The sequence below is a fragment of the Tursiops truncatus genome, chromosome X (genome assembly GCF_011762595.2).
Source record: "Tursiops truncatus isolate mTurTru1 chromosome X, mTurTru1.mat.Y, whole genome shotgun sequence".
Taxonomy (NCBI): domain Eukaryota; kingdom Metazoa; phylum Chordata; class Mammalia; order Artiodactyla; family Delphinidae; genus Tursiops; species Tursiops truncatus.
In genome coordinates this window covers 112,968,176-112,978,175 of record NC_047055.1, presented here as the reverse complement: position 1 = coordinate 112,978,175, position 10,000 = coordinate 112,968,176, and the positions used below count along the sequence as shown (strand labels likewise).

Sequence of the window (10,000 nt, the reverse complement as noted above, 5' to 3'; positions counted from 1 at the left end):
GAAGGTTGCTTCGCTGTTAAATATTAGACAAGGTTACTGGCTTACATTTGTGTTATAGACTTAATGTTTGTGTCTCCACAAATTCATATGTTGGAGCCCTAACCCCCAGTGTGATGGTATTTGGAGATGGTGGCCTTTGACAGGTGATTAGGTCACCAGGGTGGAGCCCTCGTGATGGGATTAGTACCCTATATAAGAAGAGACAGGAGAGAGTTCTCTATCTCTTTCTATTATGTGAGAAGAGGGCAAGAAGACCACCATCTGCAAACCAGGAAGAGGGTTCTCACCAGAACCTGACCATGCAGGCACCCTGATCTCAGACTTTCCAGCCTCCAGGACTGTGAGAAATAAATTTCTGTTGTTTGAGCCAGGGGTCCCCAAACCCTGGGCTGCAGACCAGTACCCGTCTGCGGACCAGTACCAGTCTGCGGCCTGTTAGGAATCCAGCTGCACAGCAGGAGATGAGCCGAGAGTGGGCGAGTGGGCGGGCGGGTGGGTGAGCGACCGAAGCTTCATCTGCTGCTCCCCATCGCTCACATTACCGCCTGAATCATCCCCCCCGCCCCCCAGGTCTGTGGAAAAACTGTCTTCCACAAAACCGGTCCCTGGTGCCAAAAAGGTTGGGGACCGCTGGTTTAAGCCACGCAGTCTGTGGTATTCTGTTACAGCAGCTCAAGCAGACTAAGGCAACTGGAAATATCATTCATGACTATATATTTTTCATATGTACCTTTATTGAAGTATAACTGATATAGAAAGAACTGCACCTATTTAATGTGCATCATTTGATGAGTTTGGACATACGCCAGCACTTGTGATACCATCACCACAATCAAGGTACTAGATATATCCAGCACCTTCCAAAGTGTCCTTGTGTCCCTTGGGTTTTGTTTTTATTTGTGTGTGTGGTAAGAACAAATATGGTATTTACCCTCTTAACAAATGTGAAGTGCAAAATCCCATATTGGTAACTATAGGCACTGTGCTGTACAGTAGCTCTCTATGACCTATTTATCTAGCATAACTGAAACGTTATACCCATCGAACAATGGAAAGTTGTTGTATCATGACTATTTCTGATAAAGATTTTCCAGTATGATTCTGAGCCTCTCCTTATTCTCTGATGTTGTATTTTATTTTTGAAGATATTGCTTATTTTTACCTGATTAAGACATAATTGCTCACACTCGTTTCCAGGGGGAAAAAAATCCTTCTTTGCCAAGTTGATGGCCGAACTCTCCCCACACTCCATGAAAACACAGACATAGCAAATAGAGCTAATGTACTTGTCAAAGGTGCTACCTATTTTTATTACTACAAAATATTTTATTAAAGAAAAAATCTGATGAAGTACTTTAGACAAATACAGATGAAAATATAGCTGTTACCACAAAACGGGAGGCCCGGCCCAGCAATTGCGTAATATCTTTAATGGGCAATGAAAATGTTTCCACTCCTATATTGCTGGTGTGAGTATAAATTAGAATGGTACGAATTTGACAGTAGCTATCGAATTTTAAACATATGTAGTCTTGAAGCCAGCAGGTCCAATTCTGGGACTCTTTGCTCCTGAAACATCTACACGCGCGTGGTATGGTGTAACCACCAGGATGTGCACTGGCGTGTTTACCATCAGCTAGAATGCAAAACTGCAACCTAAATGTGCATTAGCAGGACAGTGGTAAAATAAATTATGGCTCATCCATACCCAGAAATGCACCACCATGATATGGGAATACAGGGAACATCGCATTTTAAAAATCCGGTGGGTCAGTGTGTGCTACGTGAAAAACTGTCCACGATGTATGGATCGTTTACAAAGAGTAAGTTGCAAAATAACAAATCTCACCATATGATCTCACGTTAATGAAAATGCTTCTTCCCCCTATACATAAGTATATTATATATATATAATGGATACATGTATACACACATTATACATATATAACTGAGCTTAGAGAAAGGTATAGATGGACATCCATCAAATCACTGGTGATGGGAATACATACCAAGTTTGGGGGATTTGGAGGGACTTGCACTTTATTCCTTATCCACCTTCCTTCATGGTTTAACTCATTTTTTTCCACAAGTTTATATTCATTCGTATATAAATACATACATATACACACACGTATATATACACATATGTATATACACACATAGCTATACATATAATACAAATATATATATTTGGAAAACCCTGCTTCCTTTCCTCCATCTGTGATTACACTCTCTCATATAGTCCTGTAACTCAGAAGTTAGGCATGGGTGCCTGTTCTTTCAAGTACTACAATATAGTTGACTCTCCTACTTCAAAACTGAATTTTTCATTAAATAATACAGAATAAAGAGAGAGCTGTTTATGATTGTTTTCTTACCATTTCCATGGGTGAGACGTGCCACAGAGAAACTGTCCTCTCCTCAGCTTCACTGTTTATAGAGACATACGAAGGCTGGAAGACTTTGGTTGGTTCCATCACCAGAACCTAAAAGAACAGATTTCTGTAATGCGTGGGAACATGCAACATAGGTTATCTTGCCCAGTGAGGACGTGGGAAGCTCTGGACTCCGCAGATCCTCTACGTGTACCTACTATGCAGCAACCCTGCTCTAGGACCGGTGGATACGGCGGCCCACAATCCCTTCCCTATGGGAGGTCTATGCTCTGATGGGGCAGATAGTATAACTAACAGATAAGGATATGCAGTAAGGTAATATACAGACCTCTGAAGAAAATAAGGCAGAATAATGGTGAGGAAGGGGTGGGGGACACTTCTTTAGACAGAGGGGCCAAGAAAGGCTTGCCTGAGGACGTCACAGAGAAGAAAGAGGAAGGCTACACTTTTTGAGAGAAATTAGGAAGTAAACTTGAGGATCCACAGGTAGGTACCCAAGTCTGCAAAAAATGCAAGAGGATGAAGAGTGAGGTGACAGTCCATCAGTCATATTTTATTTTGCTGGGGGAGAGGGAGGGAAGGAAGGAAGGAGAGAAGGACGGAGAGATGAAGAGGAACGGGGTGAAAAAGGGGGAGAGAGAGAGAGGGAGAATGAATTTCCAAAGCAAATAAAGCAACATGTTTATTGCTAAGCTGGGTAGAGATAACATGAGGGTCTGTTCCATTATTTTTTTTGTACCTTTCAGTAGGTTTGAAATATTTCATAATTCACAGAAGATTTAAAAACTTATTGCCCAGGCACAAAATCATTATCATAATCGTTTCAAACAACATAATCTTTTATTCGATGTTTCATGAAATTCTGAACACTGAATGTTCACAAAATCTTATGACATAAACACGAAACACAATTATCTGAAGTTCAGCTTCTGGGATGCTTAGATGTCTTACTCATGACTCCTTATAAGATGATCATAAAATTGAAACAAAAACTCAATGAAAAGCTAAAAGCGATTTTGCTTTTCAATGACGTTTTAAAAAGTAATTAGTGGCATTGGAGGCAAACCAAAGCTCAACAGGAAACAGCTGTGAATTCGAAAATTTTACTATTAGTGTTGCATTGTTGTGGAACCAAGTTTCTCCTTCTCAGCAGTATGCACATTTTGGGGCTGGATAATTTTGTGTTGGGGGCAGGAGACTGTCCTGTGCATTGTGGGAGGTTTAGTGGCATCCTTGGCCTCCACCCCACTAGATGCCAGTAGCAACACCTTTCCCACAGTTGTGACAACCAAAATGTCTCCAGACGTTGCCAAACGGCCTCTGGGGGACAAAAATCACTCCTAGTTGAGAACCACTATTTTAGAGGATATAGCCAGCTTTTTCTAGTGAGTTGATCGCTCGCTGGCTGATTCTACGTAAGACTGATGGATCTCTTAACATTTTCAATTACTCTAAGGGTTTCTTCCTTTCAGAGTATTCAATAATTAGATAGTACCAACCCCAGTTTCTTTTTTTTTAATCTTAAAAAAATGGATTTAGCATCTCTTACTGGAAATCTGAGTCCATTAGTAACTTCATTTGTTGCCTCAAAAATTATATCTAACCAGAAGTTCAGCCGTTCTTGCCTGGGTGAATGTTCAATAATGGGTTTCTTGAAGCGCTGAATTAATAACAAGTTCTGAACCAATGATCACAGGTACCTGGAAAAATCATGAGCACCAATAAATTAATTCCCAAAGAAACGGAATTCAATTCTACTTCCTTTAAAAGAAGGTTCCCAAAAGCCTTATTTCTTAAATTCATAGTGTGTAGCAAGTGCTTCTTAATAATTTGGCAGCCACATACTTAATTAAAAGAAACCCAAAGGGGGCAAAATAAGCTTGTCCAACAAACATACAACAAGGCTTTTACGAACATTGGGCTAAACCTCAGTTTTGGTACATTGTGTTCAAAGAGGCTGGCAAGCATTTGCTATCTTAATTAACAAGAGCAAGTGGTTTGAAGTTCAAAGCAACTGCAAAATGAAAAAATTTCAAACTCAGTGTCTTCTTTTCTAACTACCCTTTTTATTTTGAGGTAATTATAGATTTACATAGTTATAAGAAACAATACAGAGAGATCCCACGTGCCCTTGGTTTATCGCAATGGTAACATTATGTAAAATTCTAGAATAATATCACAATCAGGATACTGACATTGATACAGTCAAGAGAGAAAATACTTCCATCCACAAGGATCCCTCAGGTTTCCCTTCTATAGCTACACCAACTTCCTTCGCATCCCCATCCCCTCTTTGACCTCTGGCAATCACTAATATTAAACTCAATGTACTTTCTGTTTAAAAAAATTAGATCTGACCTGGTAGATTTTGAATTTATAAGGTCTTCAATCTCACCACACCTTTACTATCTTTAGGCAAACTGAACTCTTTGAAAACACAGTTGCCAGGCAGTGGTGGTCACATCCTCTCTGGTAGTGAATGGGGTTGGTGGGGAGGTGTTTCTGCTGATAGTATCAGAGTATTATTTTGCCCTTTGAGGATAAGGTCTGGAGCTATCCTGGGAAGGCAGATCAGCTAGGCTCTGACTGACTTGCTTGGGTACTGTGTAGTAAAGGATTAATTCAGCAGGACTGGGTTGCCCAAGTATACATTCCAAAGAAAGGTCTGGCCCTTGAGTGGCTTCTGAGAGATCACTTCTAAGCCCTTGGGATATCCTGCCTGATAAGAGTCTCTGTCTACCTGGGGCCTTGCGCCAGGCCAGCTAGTTTACGCTAACAGTATGATTCATGGTGGGGACCCTGGGCCATGCTGTATCAGTGTGATCTCCAGAGAGGCTGGGGACTCAGTGACTAAGGTCGGCTACATGGGTGCTTCATGCCTACATAATTGACCCCCAATAAAAACCCTGGACACCAAGGCTTGGTGAGCTTCCCTGGGTGACAATAATTTGCACATGTTGTCATATATCATTGCTGGGAGAATTAAGCACTGTCCATGACTCCACTGGGAGAGGACAACTGGAAGCTTATGCCTGGTCTCTCCTGAGTTCTGCCCTATGTGCCTTTTGCCTTTGCTGCTTTTAATCTATATACTCTCACTGCAATAAACCATAACCATGAGTAGAACAGCTTTTCTGAGTTCTGTGAGTTCTTCTAGCAAATCGTGAACCTCAGGGTGGTCTTGAACCCACAACAATAGGTACCAACACTGTAAGTCACTCCAGGTTCTGATGTAATAGGAATGTATTCAAGCCTCAGGTCTCCTCTCCAGAGTCAGCTCTGTCTGGCTCAGATGCAACAATGCACCTTAAAATTAGAATTCTGCAAACAGCAGCCACTCCAGGAGGGCTGGAAGCTCAGCCTGCCTCTGTGTTCTCTCAGCCTCAGAAAACTTTCAAGAGGTTAATAGGGTTTTGGGGTCAAATTTATGTCCTCCAGATGGGAAAGAAATACAATCAAACTAGATAGGAATGCTGAGATGCCTACCCCTGAGAGTCCAGATTGGCCCACTGAGCTGAGAAATAGAAGGGGACAGACGAATACGGATCGTTAAAAGTAAAAAATCTTAAATTATGTAAGTAATCCAGATGCATTTTATACAAATCAGAAAATAAGGGTTAAAAAAGCAGGTTACAAACTTCTTAATCTGCTACCTCCCTGAGACAGCCACTGTCAATATGTTGGAGCAAATCCATGACTCATCATTTTTTCATTATACAAATATCTACTGAGAATCTATTACGAAACTATAGCAATCAATAATATAACCACAACTCTAATGGAGCTTAACGTCTATTGGGAAGTCAGCTATTGCCCAACCCTCCCAGACCCTCCTCTGAGTCACATATGAAACAGAGGTTTTTAATTAAAATGAGTCCATATAAAGCAGTAGCTCTCAAAGTGTGGTCCCCAGACTAAGGTCAGCTTGTAATTTCTAAATGCAAATTCTCAGGCCCCACCCTAGACCCTTTGAACCAGAAATCTGAAGGGTTAGGCCCAGCAATCTGTGTTTTAATCAACACAGGTGGTTCTGATAATGTCCAAGTCCGAGCACTGATATAGAAAAATATACCCTGCCTCTGGCTTTTCTTATTCAATGATAAACCATGAACACATTTCCATGTCTCCAAGTATTCCTTCTTGTACATTTTAATGGCTGTATAATGTGCTAACCTAGGGCCACTGCTGGGCCACCATTTTCTCGACCATATCTATAATTGGTGTTTCAGTTCCAGTTTTCATTTGTGATGAAAATCATTTTCTTGGTGTACTTTTAGCTTTACTATCTGCTTTCTCACAAATGCACAATATGTACTGATACCCAAGAACGTTCTGCTCTTGAGGACCTATGTGGTCTGAAAAGATTAATAGGGCTGAGAGTTTTGCCTTGGAGACAGCACGTAGGGATACATTGTGTGTGTGGGTGTCTGCCTGTCTGTCTTTCCCTCCCGTCACATAAAACCAAGCAAGGCCTCAAGAGTTGCTCTTTCTGCCCTAACTTTGCTTTAATGAAGAAGTCAGAAGGAAAAACGTAGCAATCGTTATTATTTTTGGCATTCACACCTTTTCCTCCTGGGGGAAACCTTTCAGAACAAGATCAGATATTGACATGGGTGATGAAAACACATAGACCTGACTCACCAGACTGGAGGTTTCAGTTTGAACAACCTCTCTGCTGCCTGGACAGCTTTCCCAACATCACTGGCCAACATGCTGACGTTGAAGATATGACCCACATCCCAGTAATCGTTCATTTTCTCCCAGCTCCCTTTTCTTCCCAACAACCTGTTCAGCCGGACACCTTAAGAATTGGAATTTTAGATAAAGTTATGAAAAGTCTTCCTAGTTTCCACCATATTATGGAAGCCTTTAGAGGAGAAAATGGGCATTTTACTTGGGCTACTGCCTCAGGTGTGCTATCATACAGTAACTGTTCCTTTTGAAATATAATGTTGGTCATTTGGACATAATTTTCAATGCTGAACTTGTGTTACCAAAGCATATCAACATCTGCAGTCATAAACAGCTTTACCTATCTTCCTAAGCTCCATGGAAGTTTCAAATTGCTGTCCAGCAACTATCAGCAAAACTGCAAGGTTGATTCCTGAATAAAGAGATGGCTGGAGCTCAAACCCTTTGCAATACTTGTAATTACAGAACCATCAAATTCCTATTATATCATTTTATTATGGTAGAGGGAAAAAGTGCAAATACTAGCACAAACCAACCTTCTCATGAAAATTTGTACTACTCTAATTTATTGTTTCACAGCTCTCCTCCAGCCGCCCACGTTTACTAACAGCCACATGTAGCAGTCAGATAGCTTCTTAAAAATGTCATAATAGGGACTTCCCTGGTGGTCTAGTGGGTAAGACTCCACGCTCCCAATGCAGGGGGCCCGGGTGTGATCCCTGGTTGGGGAACTAGATCCCGCATGCTGCAACTAAGAAGCCCGCATCCCGCAACTAAAGATCTGGCGTGCCGCAACGAAGATACAGCACAGCCAAAATAAATAAATACATACATAAATATTTTTTAAAATGTCATAACAGCAACACAGAAACTAACACTACAGAGTCTTAAAATCTTTCTTCAGAGGGTTTAGAGTTTTAAAATAAAAGCCATGATCATCGTATAAAGTAAGGGAACTATATTAAAGGGTACAAAAGAAATTTAAAACCTATTATAATTCTACTCCCAAAAGTAGAACACAATTTGATGTCCACATATCATTTTTAAAGTTATACTCCATTTGCACATTGAGCATTTTTTATTTCATGGAAATCACAACAGGTATAGGCTTTTTCTCTGCAGGCAGTCTGTTTGCTTATATCATGAAATGGAATTATTTTTTCATGTATGAAGCAGTACTGCCAAGATCCTGGATTGCAAAGAGCAGTGGCATATAAAGTGAGAGAAGGGGGCTTCCCTGGTGGCGCAATGGTTAAGAATCCACCAGCCAATACAGAGGACACAGGTTCGAGCCCTGGTCTGGGAAGATCCCACATGCCACAAAGCAACTAAGCCCGTGCACCACAACTACTGAGCCTGTGCTCTAGAGGCCGTGAGCCACAACTACTGAAGCCCGCGCACCACAACTACTGAAGCCCACGTGCCTAGAACCCATTCTCTGCAACAAGAGAAGCCACCGCAATGAGAAGCCCGCGCACCGCAACGAAGAGTAGCCCCCGCTTGCCACAACTAGAGAAAGCCCGTGTGCAACGAAGACCCAATGCAGCCAAAAATAAAATAAAATAAATAAATTTATTAAAAAAATAATAAAGTGAGAGAAGGGGCAGGGATCTATTACATTAGGATAAAAAACAAGATCCAAAACTGTGAATACCATTTTTATACCAAAAGGTTAACCATGCCATTTTTTAATTCTCTTATTTATTCTTTTTTCTACGCATAAAAATTTTCTTTCTCTTCCATGAGTGAGTATGAACATCATGATCAGGAAAAAAAGAATTTGATCAATGAAGTAATGATGTAAAAATTTCTTTTTGTACACCAGGCCTGATTTTATCAGTCGTGTGACAACGGGAGGATCAAACACCAACAAAACATAAAATTGTGGAAGGGAGAACTTATCAGTTAAATCTGACCATAAATCATAAACGCAATTAAAATCTGATTTTATGAGCTTTGGGGCATGATACAAGTACCCTCAGAGGGACTAGAGGATATCAAGAAAGTCACTCCAACCCTAGTCAACAGAATTCCAATAAAATTGAAACCTCTCCCCCACTCCCCCGGGTATATCTTGGGGATTTTAAATTCCATATCCTACTGTATTTGATTTTTCTTTTACTATGAAAAGTTATCTGGGAAGAGGGCAGAGAGGGTGACTTCTCTGTGCTTCTTATTCACAAATGAAACAGGCCCAGCTTGGGGACAGACAAGTCTTGAACTCAGAGTCGGGACTGCAGTCGCAGGTTTGTGTCTGACCAGCCCCGCGACCTTGAACCAGCCCCTGCCTCTCTGAGCTGCATGTTGCACATCTCTGAGAGCAAGGTGACCCTCACGGTCTCACCGGAGCCATCATGCCCTGACCAGAAGACTCCGCTTTATCTGCTCCTGTATCCACTGCCACGACCTTCTCAAGTGCATGCAAAAGGCTCCTCTGACTTCCTTGAAGGAGCCACTGGCAGTAATTTCCTGACCTGGAGGTTCAATTCTTGGCCACGACGCTGGGAACACAGCTTCCTATTTTGGCTGTACCAAACTTTAATTTCCCTTCCTTTCCCTTCCCTTCAACACCCTGAGTGATTTCTCTTGAGCATACAGTGCACGGGTGCTACTGGGGATTAACTAAGAGTAAAACAAGGTCCCCGCCCTCTAAGAACCTATACCATGATGGAAGTGATAATATCTACACACAATTAGTGAAAATACTCATTTTTCACGAGTGTGGTAACCTAAAACCACACAAACCCAAGTCTAGAGGGACTCACAGAAGACAGAGAGGCTTGAGATGTGGCATGAAGATGGACAGAATTGTAACAATAGTGATTTAGAAAGGGAACCCCAGGCACAGAAAATGGCAGGAGAAGAGATGGGAGTTTGGGGAGCTCCTAAGGAACTTCAGTTTACTTGGACAT

General features: G+C 41.5%; 1 protein-coding gene across 2 annotated transcripts in view; it reads right to left on the bottom strand.

Annotated features, from left to right (window-relative positions):
- Positions 1-2,378: 2,378 nt before the first annotated feature.
- LOC101315670 (mitogen-activated protein kinase kinase kinase 15) overlaps positions 2,379-10,000 on the bottom strand; it is a 100,724-nt gene continuing 93,102 nt past the window's right edge. The window contains exons 9-10 of one of the 2 annotated variants that reach the window (XM_073799219.1): positions 7,038-7,197; positions 2,379-2,486 (exon numbers count right to left, since the gene is read on the bottom strand). The gene's annotated coding sequence lies outside the window, so the exon portion shown is untranslated. The remainder of the gene's footprint in view (positions 2,487-7,037; positions 7,198-10,000) is intronic. The other variant, XM_073799220.1, reaches the window with a different exon arrangement.